A 14,712-nucleotide genomic window follows, 5' to 3' on the forward strand; every position below is an offset into this window, starting at 1 on the left:
GGGGTCATTGTGTACAGCTGTGGAAGCTGTGTCTCCTTGTCATTTGGGACAATCCCTTTCAGCCAGTTTCTTTCAATATTTTTGGGTCACCTGCAGATATCACTGGTTCATTCATTACTCCCTTTTCCACATTATTAATGAATAAGTTAAACAACACTGATCCACTATTCACCTCTCTCCATTGGGAAAGCTGATCATTTAGTCCCATCTTTAAACCAGACAGAAACAAAAAAATGTGATAGTGTTTTTAGATATGTTTTCTTTGCAGCGAATGAGCAAAGAAGTTTAGCGAACTCGGAGCAGGTGCGCGCCGCGGCACCCCCCAGCGGCGTGCACCCGGGGCGGACCGCCCCCACTGCCCCCCCCTTTGGTACGCCTCTGTTACTTAGGACTTCTTTTACAAAGCCACACTAGCAATTCCCGCACGGCAAATGAGGGGAAGCCCACAGAAATTGAATGGGCTTCCCCTCATTTGCCACACCGAGAATCGGCAGCATGGCTTTGTAAAAGAAGCCCTTTGTGATTTAAGCTACATATTTGAAATATGGAGGAAAGAAGGTAAAGGGCAAAGATTAACTAAGATAGAGAGGAATAGTGGAAAGTGGGATGGGGTACTACTACTAATAATAATCATTTCTATAGCACTACTAGACGTACACAGCACTGTACACTTGAACATGAAGAGACAGTCCCTGCTCGACACAGCTTACAATCTAATTAGGAGAGACAAACAAGAGACAAGGGAATATTTTATTTATGTATTTATTGGTTACATTTGTATCCCACATTTTCCCACCTATTTGCAGGCTCAATGTGGCTTACATTGTACAGTAGAGGCGATCGCCAATACCGGTATGAACAAATACAAAGTTGGGTTAATGGCAAAGTAATGATCAAGTGTGAGAGGCACATTGGGGGTTATAAGGAAGAAGGGTTGTTATGTCCAGTACGAACTTATATCTTGTTGTGTTGTGGGGTTAAGGCATTTAGGTTGGATCGTTAGGGTATGCCATTTCGAATAGGTAAGTGTTTAGGAGATTCCGGAAGTTTAGGTGGTCATATGTTGTTTTCATGGCGATTGGTAGTGCGTTCCATAGTTGCGTGCTTAAATAAGAGAAGCTGGATGCATAGGTTGATTTGTATTTGAGTCCTTTGCAGCTTGGGTGGTGGAGATTTAGGTATGTTCATGTTGATCTTGTTGTGTTTCTGTTTGGTAGGTCTATAAGGTCTGTCATGTATCCTGGGGCATTGCCATAGATGATTTTATGATCCAGGGTGCAGATTTTGAATGCGATACGTTCTTTGATTGGGAGCCAGTGTCATTTTTCTCGTAGAGGTTTGGCGCTTTCAAATCTAGTTGTTCTGAATATAAGCCTGGCTGCTGTGTTTTGTGCAATTTGTAGTTTTTTAATGATTTTTTATGATTTGTTCTTTACATCCTGCATATATTCCGTTACAATAGTCTAGATGGCTTAGTACCAGGGTTAGGAGTTAAAAGCAGCATCAAAAAGGTGGGCTTTTAGCTTAGATTTGAAGACGGCCAGAGATGGAGCTTGACGTACCTGCTCAGGAAGTCTATTCCAGGCATATGATGCAGCAAGATAAAAGGAACAGAGTCTGGAGTTAGCAGTGGAGGTAAAAATTAATGCCATGAGTTTATTTGAGAAGAGTGCTTATTTCCTTAAATTTTAAGGCTAGACTGAAGAGATGAGTTTTCAATAGACTTTGGAATGACAAATAATCATCGGTACATTTGAAGGTTTTAGGCAAGGACTTCCATAGGTTAAGTGCCTTGATATGACAAGTTAGCAGTATGGATTGTTTGGGAAATGTAGGATAAGATCTATCCAAACCACTGGTTCATGGGTAACGCCAAACAGTAACAGAATTAAAATTATAGGAATAGATTATTCAGCACCAGGCTTCTTGCTCACAGCAAAAGGTTCCTTAGATAAGGATCCCAAGTGGTAAGGAACACCCCTTTTCCTCTTCATAGTGGAGGAGTAGCCTAGTGGTTAGTGCAGTGGACTTTGATCCTGGGGAACTGAGTTTGATTCCCACTGCAGCTCCTTGTGACTCTTGGCAAGTCACTTAACCCTCCATTGCCACTGGTACAAAATAAGTACCTGAATATATGTAAACCACTTTGAATGTAGTTGCAAAAACCTCAGCAAGTCCCATTTCCCCTTCATGGTAAAAGCTGCATCTCTGGCTTCTAGCATCATCAACAGATGATACCGATTCATCCAATGCCAGTGACTAGGGAGTTTGTCCTGTAACCAGAATTACATTAAGCATTTATGCCTCCCCAAGCCCAGGATCCCACAACTAGATGCTTTCTCAAAAAGAATACCCAGGGGAGACAATGGTATCAAGGTACCCAGAAGTCTGTTCAAATACTGTATCTGTTTAGACCAAAACTGGCAGACCTGCACAGACAACCACAGGGCGTGAGAAAAGGTACCCTCAGAGATGCTACATTTGATACATAATGCAAAAGCAACCCCCCAGAATAGAGAGCTGCACAGGAACGGGGTTAGCGGGAATCCCCTCCAGGTCCATAGGGATGGACACAGGTCCTGTGGGGTTCCCAGCCAGCCTACCTACCTATCGTGTTTCTAATCTAGCTTAGCAATTATAGTAGCACTAAAAAAATTAACAGATATGGTTGATAGCATTGAAATTCCCCTAAAGCAACGAGAGGGGAAGTTATCAACATGGGCTACTGTTAAGTTGGGTTATTTTACCACGTCAGGTTATTTTAGTACAGGGGATTGGAGGGGATTCCAGTGGAGAAGGATAAAATTTCTGTCCCTGTGTAATTCTCTATCCCAGAATAGTACACCTGCACATGAGAAAAGTATGCTCTATTAAAGATACGATATATACACTCACAGCAAGTCGTTCCCAAACCACACTGGGAATAAGGTTCAATGCACAACTAACATCAGCAGATGTCAGTCCGACGCCCAACTCCTCACTCCACTTAGCCATTAAAACATCATGGTTCCGAGGGGGTAACACCTCCCACAGTGCCTTATGCAAGTGCGACACAGACATCCCGGTGGATTCATCCTCATCAAAAAATCTACATAACTTAGCTGTGATCCCCACTGAAAAGGAACCACCCTGCGAAGTGGAAATATAATGAGACAACTGTAAATATAAAAAAAAAAACTGTAGAGCACACTGCAGGGCACTGCACGAGTTCATGAAAAGGTAACATCCCCCCATCCTCCTGTAAAAACTGTGCCAAAATATGATATCCCTGACCTATCCAATGATGGAATACTTTAGAGGTCATGCCTGGACTAAAGTCTAAGGGGTCCTTTTACTAAGCTGCAGCAAAAGGGGGCCTGCACTGGAGTCAGTGCATGTTTTTGAGGCACACTGAGACCCCCTTTTACAGCAGTGGGTAAACGGCTGGGTTGTTTTTTTTTTTAAGACATGACCGTGCAGCAAGTGAAGCACTTGCCGAACGGCCATTTTGAGGGGGGGAGCACTTACTGCCACCCATTGAGGTAGCGGTAAGGGCTCCTGCGCTAACCTGGCGGTAACTGGGTAGCACACAGCACTGTCCGATTACCGCCAGGTAAACACCGGTGCTACAAAAATAAAAATATTTTTGTAACACTGGAAATGGCGCACACTGGGGGTATACTTCCGGTTTAGCCCGCATTGGGCTTACCGCTGCTTAGTAAAAGACTCCTTAAGTTACCCCTTTATATAAGCTAATGCCCTGTAACAGCAGACCTGTGTAACCAGCTCAGTTTCACATCAACCACAGACCCATATAACCAGTTCAACCTCACCCCAATAACCACAGACCCATATAACCAGTTTAGCTTCACCCTAATAACCACGGATCCAAGTAACCAGCTACTGACTCCCTAACCACAGATCTCTCTAACCACCACAGCATCACCCAATAACCACAGACCCCTAAATCCATCTGATTCTCATCCCAAAAGCCCTAAACCCACCAGAAGCATGGATCCCTACAATCAACTCAAACTTACTCCAGTAACCACTACTCCCCCATAACCAGCTCAGCCTCACCCCATTAAACATTGACACCCCATAGAGGTCACGTCACACTATAGTGCCAAGCAGACATTAGAGCCCTCTTCTAGTAACATAGTAGATGACGGCAGACAAAGACCTGTATGGTCCATCCAGTCTGCCCAACAAGATAAACTCATTACATATATATACCTGGTCTTGATTTGTCCTTGCCATTTTCAGGGCATAGACCATAGAAGTCTGCCCAGTACTGTCCCTGTTCTCCAACTTCAGAAGCTGAATCTGTCCAGCCACGATCAGAGCACAGACCGTAAAAGCTTGCCCAGTACTAGATTTGCTTCCCAATTACCAGTGTTGCTTCCTAATCTCCAAACGTTTCTTTGGATCCATTCCTTCTAAATAGGATTCCTTTATGTTTATCCCGCGCATTTTTGAATTCCGTTACTGTTTTCATCTCCAGCACCTCCTGGCGGGAGGGCATTCCAGGTATCTACCACCCTCTCTGTGAAAAAAAACTTCCAGACATTATGCCTGAGTCCGCTCCCTTTCAACTTCAATTCATGTCCTCTAGTACTAGCGCTTTCCCGTCTCTGGAAAAGGTTTGTTTGTGGATTAATACCTTTCAAATATTTGAATGTCTGTATCATATCACCCCTGTTTCTCCTTTCCTGCAGGGTATACATGTACAGGTCAGCAAGTCTCTTCTCATACATCTTGTAACGCAAATCCCATACCATTTTTGTTGCTTTTCTTTGAACCGCCTCAAGTCTTTTAACATCCTTAGTAAGATACGGCCTCCAAAACTCCAATACTCAAGTGGGGTCTCACCAATGACTTGTAGAGGGCCATCAACACCTCCTTTCTTCTACTGGTTATACTCCTCTCTATGTAGTCTAGCATCCTTCTGGCCACAGCCACCGCCTTGTTGCACTGTTCCATCACCTTCGGATCCTCGGACACCATCTTGCGGGTACTGGCAGGATAGGTTATAGAGGGGTGGTTAGGGCAATTTTATGGGTGGTGCTCCATATATTGTGTACAGTATGTAATTTTCAGGGATCTAATGGGCTTTCCGATTTTGAGTTTTAGTCATAGGTGGGGTCTGGAGGCTGGGACGGCTCCCATCTTTTGTCTGTATATTACACTTGCTTACATGCTTTTGCAAACAGGTAAACTGCGATGACACTAAAAGTGGTATTTTGAAATGAGGAATATATTCAGTAAAAAGAAAGAAGATTTTGCATGCTTTGCATAGGCACCGTACCTCTACAGCTATAATTCAGGAGACTCAATTCGGAGTCAATTACAGACTTGGTGGTTTGATGATTATGTTGAGTCCCTGGCTATCTCTAAAAAAGCAAGAGTAATTATATTATATTGTTTAATAAAGGATTGGAGGTGGAGAAAGAACACATTACAGACACTAGAGGTAGATTTGTAATTGCCCTTGTAAAGGTAAATGGCCATCGCCTTGTTTTATGTAATCTATATGCCCCCAATTCCTACAGTAAGAAATTTTATGCTGTACTTCTCGCCATCTTCATTCCCCTTTTGTTAGGGGGAGACTTCAACAGGGTGGCTGATTCTAATTTAGATAAAACCTGAGACCCTCATAATGAACACATAGATGGTATTAAAGGCATATCTTTAATGTGTGATACCTTGGATCTAGTGGATAGTTGGAGGATGCTTCATTCCATGAAGTGATTTCACACATTACTCTTATGCACATGGCACATGCTCCCACATTGATTATCTATTACTCTCCAGTACACAGATTCCTCAAACTGTTGAGGCTACTACTGGCCCAACGGAAATATCAGACCATGCCTTAATCTGGGGGTACTGACTTTAAACATGATTCTTAGAGGGTAAAGCAGTGGAAATTTCAATTAGATTTATATACTGACCCATCTTGAATAGAGTGATCTGGTAACCGTGTTAATCCATTTTAAAAGGTCATAAATAAACATGGGAGCTGGGTGGATGAGAGACATTTCACAGGATCTCCAGTCATTCACAAAGGAAAAATATTCAACATAAAGGAATCCTTCACATGCTCATCTTCCAATGTGGTATATATCATCATTCAATATAAAAAGTGTGAAGTGTGCTATATTGATGAAACAAGCTACTTGCTAAAGAAGAGATTTAATTTACATAGATATCATATGAAAAATGCCAGTGCCAACCAGGATGTCACCTCTGTGAGACAGCACTTAAAAACCAGAACACTGTACCAATGATTTTATGGTGAGAATACTAAAAGGAAACTTTAAGGCAATCCGGGAACGTAAGACCTTTGAAGTCAGAATGATTAAATATTTTGACACCCACTAGACAGGACTTAACAAAGATCTGGGTTTTCTAGCCTATTATAAACCATAAAATTCTACTGCTTTGTCACCCTCTTATTACTATACATCTCTCCCTGTCTCTCATCCATCCAGCTCCCATGTTTCTCACCTTACCCACCCCACCCTCTTCCTGTGAGACTGTCATTGGAATGCCTTGATGTTTCACTTATATACACTGTTATTTATCAACATTTGCTTATTTCTGATCTGAAGAAGGTTTACCTTCAAAAGCTAATCAAAAAACGTATTTATAAATTGGCTCTGCTTACTTAGATGTCTTAGTGATTGGGTCCTAAAATTGGATAATTATACTCCTCTGGCCTTGCAAAAAATTCTTTTCCCCATTACATTTAAATTGCAGTCTCCTATGGAAAGGCTTTTTCCTTATATTAAGGCTAGTAACTTGCTGTGACTTCTGAGAGAAGCCTGGCGACATTTGCTTTCAGTATAGCATTTTAATCCGACCTGTTCTGATTTTTTTACCTATAAGGGGCAACCTGGATTTAGTTCCAGGTTTCACTAATGAGGTCGACCCTGAGGGGCTTGATACTCTTGCACAGTTCTTACAAGTGGTGCGACCTACAGATATCTTCAGCTATATGCAACTGGCCCTCTATTTCTCTATTTTGAATAGTGGTCCTTTTTCTATAGGGGTGTCTTCAAAGATGAGGATTCCAATAGGATGTTGGTTTCACAATTTCACAAGGCCTTGTGGGGTATTTTGCCTTCCAAATCACACATGGCATAGGCTACCAAATGGAATGAGGAACTTGGTACAAGGTTGCTTCCTGCTGATATTAGTCATGCACTAAAAATTATTCCTAGGATGGTGATAGGGGCAAAATTACGAGAGCGCAACTTTAGAATTATTACTCAAGCCTATTTTTCTCAGGTGCAGGCATATTACTCTGGATGTGTTGCATCTAAAACCTGTTTAAAGTGTAGTAGTTCTGAGGGCTTTATTAAATTTAATATACCACTTTCCTTATGATCAAAACGAAGCACTTTAAAATAAAAACAATGAAACAGAAAATTATGGTTTTGCCCACAGGTTTGCCAGTTTTGTCCCAGGGTACTACAGTACGTGAACAGGATTCTGGGTCTATCAGTCCTACTCTCCTCTTGGTATATTATTTGGGAAAACATTTAGTTGTGGGATTTTTGGTCTGGGAAGACATTTTTTATTTAATACGACATGTGTGGTGAGGCATAAATATTTAATGCAATATTAGATACACGATGAACCACCAAGCTATTAGCATTGGAGAAACATGATTCATTTGCTGCTGATACTGAAAGCCAGAGATGCTGGTACAACCTTGAACCAGAAGAGGTTTCTTACCATCTGGGACTCATATCTTCAGACAACGAGCACGAAGCCTAGTGTTGAACAACTTGCCGACCAGAAAAGGAAAACGTTCCCTACCTGTGAACAGCAAAACATGGGAGTAGGGTAGAACTAAAATGCCATGCATCCAAATGGGGTTGAATATAAGTCTTCATTGAACACTACAGCTGTGATAGCTGTGGTGCTCAATAAAGACTCATTCAATCCCATTTTGGCTGTAGGGTATTTTTGGTCCACCCCTACTTCCTTGTTTTGCTGTTGAACAACTTGAACAATTAGTCCCGTGTACAATCTGTTTTAGAGTGTCATGCGTGGGGGGGGGGGGGGGGAGGAGTTGAGTTTTGGAAAGATGTTAGTTGAGGAGGGGAGTTGTCATAAGAATCCAGACCTTATACTATTTTGTTAAGCTTTGTGGGAAACAGGGGGTCACTGGGGTACAGATGTGTAAGTCTGAAGTATGTAATTCACTGTTGTAGGAGTTGAATGTTCCCTTGTACTTCAATAAAATAGATTTGACCTAAAACACTGACACCCCATAACTTCAGACCCCTCTAACCACCTCAGCCTCACCCCAATAGCCACAGACCCCTCTAATCCTCACTGTGGTCGGCCATCTCTCCTTCTTTCCTCGGTCTAGCATGTCTCCCCCTCTCATCGATCCATCACCTCTCGCTCAAACACCCTTACCCTACCCCTTCACTCCCCCACCGGCAAGGTCAAACTCATACCTGAGGTTGCCCACCAACAATTCTGCAGTTTTCCTTCACCGGTGCCCCGTCCCCTATAACTTCTCTCCCTTTGAGGCATCCCACCTTGCCAGAAATAGGACATAGCATCAGAGGAGGGCGGGATGTTGGAGAAATGAGTTACTTATCTGTAACAGTACTTCTCCGCAGACAGATCTCATAGCCACACAGTTAAGTGACATAATGGTGTCGTCGCTGACCTAGCCTTTTTAAAAGCTCAGAAAGCTCTAATGGAGCTTTCTGCGCATGTCCTTGGGTTTGTGCCCTACTGTACTTACTAATTCCATACTCAATCGCTTCCTGCCTCAGTTATTCCTTAAGCTGGTGGCAACTCCGAGTGTGAGGGCGAATCTATGTGACTATGAGATCTTCCGTCCGCAGAGAAGTACCATTACAAGTAAGTAACTCTCACTTCTTCCCGGGCTTACGGATCTCATAACCACACAGCTGAAGACTCCCAAGCTGAAAACAGGGAACAGTCATAGGAATAATAAATAAAGATTAACTTTGAATTTTTTATTGACTGTTTCCTGGTACTGGAGGAGAAGAGTTGACGCTTCATACGAAAGATGAGAAATAGCCTACCCAAAAATTGGAATTTGTTGAGGAAGCAGTATCTATACAAGAGTGCTTCATGAATCTGTGAAAAGATACCTATTGCTGCTTTACAAGTATATACTGGAGAAGCTCTATGAAAATAAGGTATTGTACTGGCTATATACTTGAAAACGATGTACTAGAACGTAAGGAATCTGTGCAGGATGTTATTGACGTGCATATATTCATTTTTGGTATCAACAAGTAACTAACCACTCACAGAAAGGACCTTTAGAGACAGGTTGAACTTGATGTGCATTACAAAAAGACATAAATAGATGGTCCTGATATTGTGTACGAGTAAGGTAAATCTGAATGGCACAGAGGCCGACCAAACTAAGCAATCGGATTTTAAATTCAGTGATGTGTGGAGATAGATTACATACTGGGATGTAAAGGAGACACCCACTGAGGGAAGAATTTGAGTGCGTACAAAGCAGCACCCTGCCCTGTAATATTTGAGTAAACAGTTCATAGTGAACTAGAGTCTGAATCTCACTCAAGATGTCATGCTGATGTGACGGTAATCAGAAAGAAACATTACCTAGTTTAGAAAACTAGGTTGCGACAATTGGATAGGTTCATACTGAGGAGTAATGAGAACTGTTTGTACTAGATTCAAATCCCACACTAATAGGGGAAACTGAAAAGGAGACCAAAAATATAACAAACCCTTCCAAAAATGTTTCATCTTATGATTCTTGAAATTCAGATAACAGAACAAGATGTACTTGAACTGTTGATAAAGACAATCCAGTATTTGATAAAGAGACCAAATAGGCAAGGACTTGAGAGAACCCACAGATTAGAGGATGTTAGTTATGAGAAAAACACCACACAGAACGATGTCACTTATCTGTATACGATCTGTTCGTGGAATGTTTTTAAGACACAAGGAGAACCATCCAACACCTGGAGAAAACAGTGTATCTTTGAATGGGAAGGACTAAGAAGCCAGACTACTAAAATCAAGGTTCAGGTTCAGAAGTTGGCCATAATTCTTGTGGTCAAAGCTGGGTTTTTCGGTAACAAAACTGGTGGATGAATCGCCATGTTGTGCACAATCAGGATTCATGACTGTTTGAGCCAGTAAGATGGGAGCTGAATTCCACTACACCTCTTGTAAATTTTATGCTATGAGAGGTATTGGAGGATATGCAGGAGGTCTTGACTCTAGGGGGTTTGAAAAGTATCGATTGCTACTCTGTCCTGACTCGATCTCCTTGAGCAATATCAGAGACTAGTGGTAATGTGTGAGATGGTGAATGGGTTGAACATTGCATATCCCCACTCCTGGAATAGGAAAGATATAATTATGGCCCTGATAGATCATGTGAGAGGTTGAAGATCTTTGGTCAGCGAAACAGGGAGAGTGTTGAGCTTCAGAGGGAGGCAAAAACACCATGATGATGGAATTGAGGATGAAAAGAATGATCTAAATACGAATTGCTTTACTGCACAATAGTTACAAGCCTAACATGGCAATTTGATTGGCCATCTATGTGAATTATTTGACTTGTCAAATTATTGTATAAAAATACAAAGAGCTAGTCAAATGGCTCTGAGGGCTAAAAGAGTGATGTTTTGCATCTGTTAGTTCACCATCCTAGTACCCTGAGACATATGTTGTGCCAGATGCGCTCTCAAGCCTTGATCAGAAGCCTCTGTCTATATTAATAAGGAGGAGGAGGACAAAGGAATAAAGGGGGTTCTAACATAATGTTTTCTCGGACAGATGACCATCGAAGTGATCACCTGAGGTGAAGAATAATTGATATATTGGTTTTCAACAGTTGATCAAAATGTGAGCACCTATCCCTTAGGTACTACTGCAACTGTCTCCTATGAAACCCTGGTACAGGTAGAACATGGAACATTGTCACTATGTGGCCCAACAATGGGAGAAAGACTCTGGCCATTGGAACCTTCATGATCTGAATAAGTAGTACGAGTGAGATGATAGCCTGTGCTGTTGAGAGTGGTATCAAAGTGATGAGGTGAGGTCTATGAGAACAAACCCAGGTTGCTTAGGAGACAAACAGTAATCTACAATGTATGAAAAGCATCAGTTGATATTTGGTTTAAAATTAACAGACGACTAAGTACAAGAATACTAGTAGTCCACTCCAATTAAAATGGGCCACTGCTGCGACCACACATATTGTAAACACTAGCAGTGCTGAAGTCAGATCAAATAGAAGTAACCAGCACTGATAACAATACCAGAATAAAGTGAAAGACCTGTTTTTACACTTGATGAAGTAGAATATTAGGATCCCTGATATGTCCTGTCTGTCCTAACCCTTATCCCTTACTTGTCCTGTCTGTCATAATTAGATTGTAAGCTCTATCGAGCAGGGACTGTCTCTCCATGTTCAAGTGTGAAGCGCTGCATACGTCCGGTAGCGCTATAGAAATGATAAGTAGTAGTAGTAGTAATATGCATCCTGTAAATCCAGAGACACGAGTCATACATGGCACTGCAAGAACGGAAGGACGGTAGGTAGTGAGTTCATCCAGAATTCCTGGTGTTAAGTTTTCAGAGATTCAGAACCACACAGAAAACTCTTTCTTCTTTGGTATAAGGAAATATCTAGAGTAAAACCTAGTGTTTCTATGGGTGGGATGCACTTCTTGGATTACGCTATGCTGCTATAAGGGTGGACACCTACACTTTCAGAAAGTGTCATTCATGGTAGTGAGCAGTGAATGAATATGAGTTGCTATCTATTCTGAATGATTATCCAAACCAAAGTGCCCGTAGTGATGGTCAATCAAATATTGCAGAAATACTGAAGATGGCCTCCTACCAAAAGATGCGGATGTCCGTTATGCCGTGAATGAGTTCAGTGACTTATCTCCAAACAAAGATTCCCTCATACAAGGGGGTAGATGCCACTTTGTCGTAGACATTCTCCTTCAATGGAGACACTCGAAGGTAAGATAGGCATCTAATATTGGAACTCTGAACATACATAGGTATCATTAGCTGAGCAAATCAGATGTTTTGAACAACCTTCAAAGTTGTCGAGAACCAACCTGAAGGTTTTGATGCCGCTGGTAGTTCTTCAATGGATTGAAATAGATTATCTCTGATGTTGTAGATATTATATACAATCACAATTATGGACCACAATACAAGAAGGGAACATAGTGGTCTGATGCCTGCATTTGTTCATTAAGTGCATAGATTTCAGGTCTTCAGTAGACAGGTAAGCTGAATATTATTATTATTTTTATTTATCTTGTATTATGCTATCATTTGGCAGTGCTATAAGATTCACTAGGAAGATTTAGATACTTCAATACTGTACCTTTGAGCATCCTTTGTATATGATTGAGAGGCTTTGAATTGAGAAAAAAAAAAGCTAGGCCCCCTATGCCAAAAATTTAGAATAGCAGGTATCTGCTTGATGTCTTAGTTCTTTTCTAGTAGGGGAATCCACTGAGGGAGGTGATCTGTTATTAGAGTAGATAGTTTATAATAGCACCCAAAAATAAATTTCATGCTCGAGAGACTGAAGGAGAAATAAACCATTAGAACCTTCCAGAAGAAGTCAAAAACTGTTTGGTCAAGTGAGTCTAGATCTGGATTTGAATTGGAAGTAAGGATCCTGTTTAGAAGGAGGAGCTCCCCAAGGAGTTGGGAGATGACATTAAGACTTGAACTGCCAAGTCTGAGAGACTCAGACAACTTTCAGATGATGTCTAAGCACGTCTGTGTCGGAGTTGTGCGTATCAACGTCAGTGAGTTGGGCTCCTGATCGCCCAGTGGCAATGCATGGAAGAAAGCATTAGAAACAGTTGCCTTAGAATGTCTGTACACCTGTGATTGCACCATGGACTTGGGCATAAAGGCCTCCTTGTGGACGTCGATGATCTAGTCTTGATATCTATGCACTCCATTGCTGGAGTCACAAGTGTTGACGTCAGCACCAGCAACCCTGTGTGACTGTGCTTCGGTCCTGGCATGCCCGAGAAGGTCTTTGGTATCAAACAGCAATCTTCATAGGATCCAGTATCAAGGAGAAATCCTCATAGGAGCCGGTAACATCATATGGTATCACTGCATGTCCTGAACGGAGTCGTGTGTATCATCAGCAACTCTGGCTGAGCTTTGTGATGTTGGCGGGCCTTAGGATGTTCTTGGCATCGAGAAGCAATCCTTATAGGTGCCAGTAATGCTATATAGTCATCTCTGCACATCCTGAAAAGGAGTCATGCATATCAACATTGGCCTTGGCACGGGCACTAAAGTGCCCTGTGCATCTGTCTGGAATGGATCCTGATCGCCACCCAAGCGCACAGCATGGGAGAGAGCAGAAATAGACACCATTGAAATCCATGCCGAAACAGCCAGTGAGTAAGGCTGTTAAGATGTAGACTGAACAGCACTATGAGAGCACTTCTTCATGGTAACCTTATTCCAGGCACCTTATGCCTGGAATAGACTTCCTGAGCCTGTACGTTTAGCTCCATCTCTACCTGTTTTCAAATCTATGCTGAAAACCCACCTTTTCACCACTGCTTTTGGCTCCTAGCCACTACTCAATTGCCCTCCCCTTGTTCCTTCTCACCCAGTACTTCCCTCGCCCTTAACTGTCTTGTCTGTCTGTATTTTTAGATTGTAAGCTCTATTGAGCAGGGACTGTCTCTCTGTATCAGATGTTCAGCGCTGCGTGCATCTGGTAGCGCTATACTAATGCTAATAATAATGGTAGCGGCTCAGATATGTGTAATTTCAAGCGTTTGCAGCCACAGTCATTATAGTCAGGATATTGGTGCACAAGGTGCTGCTAACAGGCAGTTTGTGCAGGTCAGAATTAGTTATTTTTCTTGATAAATGAAATTCAAAAAAATTAAATGAGACTAAGCTCTAAAAAAGAGAAAAAAAAATATACGAATAATTCTTAAAGGGACTGAAAGGCAACGGGGGTCCTATCACAACAGTAGACTAAATAAAACTGAGACAGGACAATGAACGTACGGCATATGTAATAAGTACAGCAGGGTACGAACCCACGAACATGCGCAAAAAGCTCTATTACAGCTTGCAGAGCTTTTTAAAAGGCCAGGGCAGCAACGTCACCATGACGTCACTTCAGCTATGTGGCTATCTATAAATCTGGGGAGTGAGAAAACTGCGGGGCCTATCGCGGGCGATCTCATCAAACAGTAGAGAGCAGCACGGGAATGGGATTTGCGGGAATCCCGCGGGGATTGAAGTAGTTCCTGCGGGGTTCCCGTGGGAGTGTACGAGCTTTTCAGTGACCACCTACCTACCCAGGGTTCTCCAAGACGTCCAAGCACCTCTTCCTTCTCCCTTCAATAATTCAGCAGCTGCACTTACTCCCTGCCCGAGCTGATGCAGCAAAGCTCACACACCGATACATAGACAGGTCAGTAGAATCAGAAGTCACCTGATCTACTGGCGCATGCGTGTGGTGACTTCTTGCACGTGGAGGTCGCCACACCCACGCGCTAGTATCAGCTGATGACTTTGGATGTCGCTAGCCAAAGGAGGTTTGATAAAAAAAAATCGCCGTGCGCTGGTCCGTGAATGTGTCAGTGCGAGCCTCGCTGCATCAGCCCGGGCAGAGAGAAGTCTCGCTGCATCAGCCCGGACAGAGAGTAAGTGCGG

At 42.4% G+C, this 14,712-nt stretch overlaps 1 protein-coding gene across 2 annotated transcripts in view; it reads right to left on the reverse strand.

Moving 5' to 3' along the window:
* The window catches only part of GNG7 (G protein subunit gamma 7), a 60,587-nt gene extending 46,122 nt beyond the window's left edge, over positions 1-14,465 (reverse strand). The window contains exon 1 of one of the 2 annotated variants that reach the window (XM_030219683.1): positions 14,355-14,465. The gene's annotated coding sequence lies outside the window, so the exon portion shown is untranslated. Of the gene's footprint in view, positions 1-14,350 lie in introns of both variants that reach the window. The other variant, XM_030219682.1, reaches the window with a different exon arrangement.
* Between the last annotated feature and the right edge of the window lie 247 nt (positions 14,466-14,712).

This window comes from Microcaecilia unicolor, chromosome 11 (genome assembly GCF_901765095.1).
Source record: "Microcaecilia unicolor chromosome 11, aMicUni1.1, whole genome shotgun sequence".
NCBI lineage: Eukaryota > Metazoa > Chordata > Amphibia > Gymnophiona > Siphonopidae > Microcaecilia > Microcaecilia unicolor.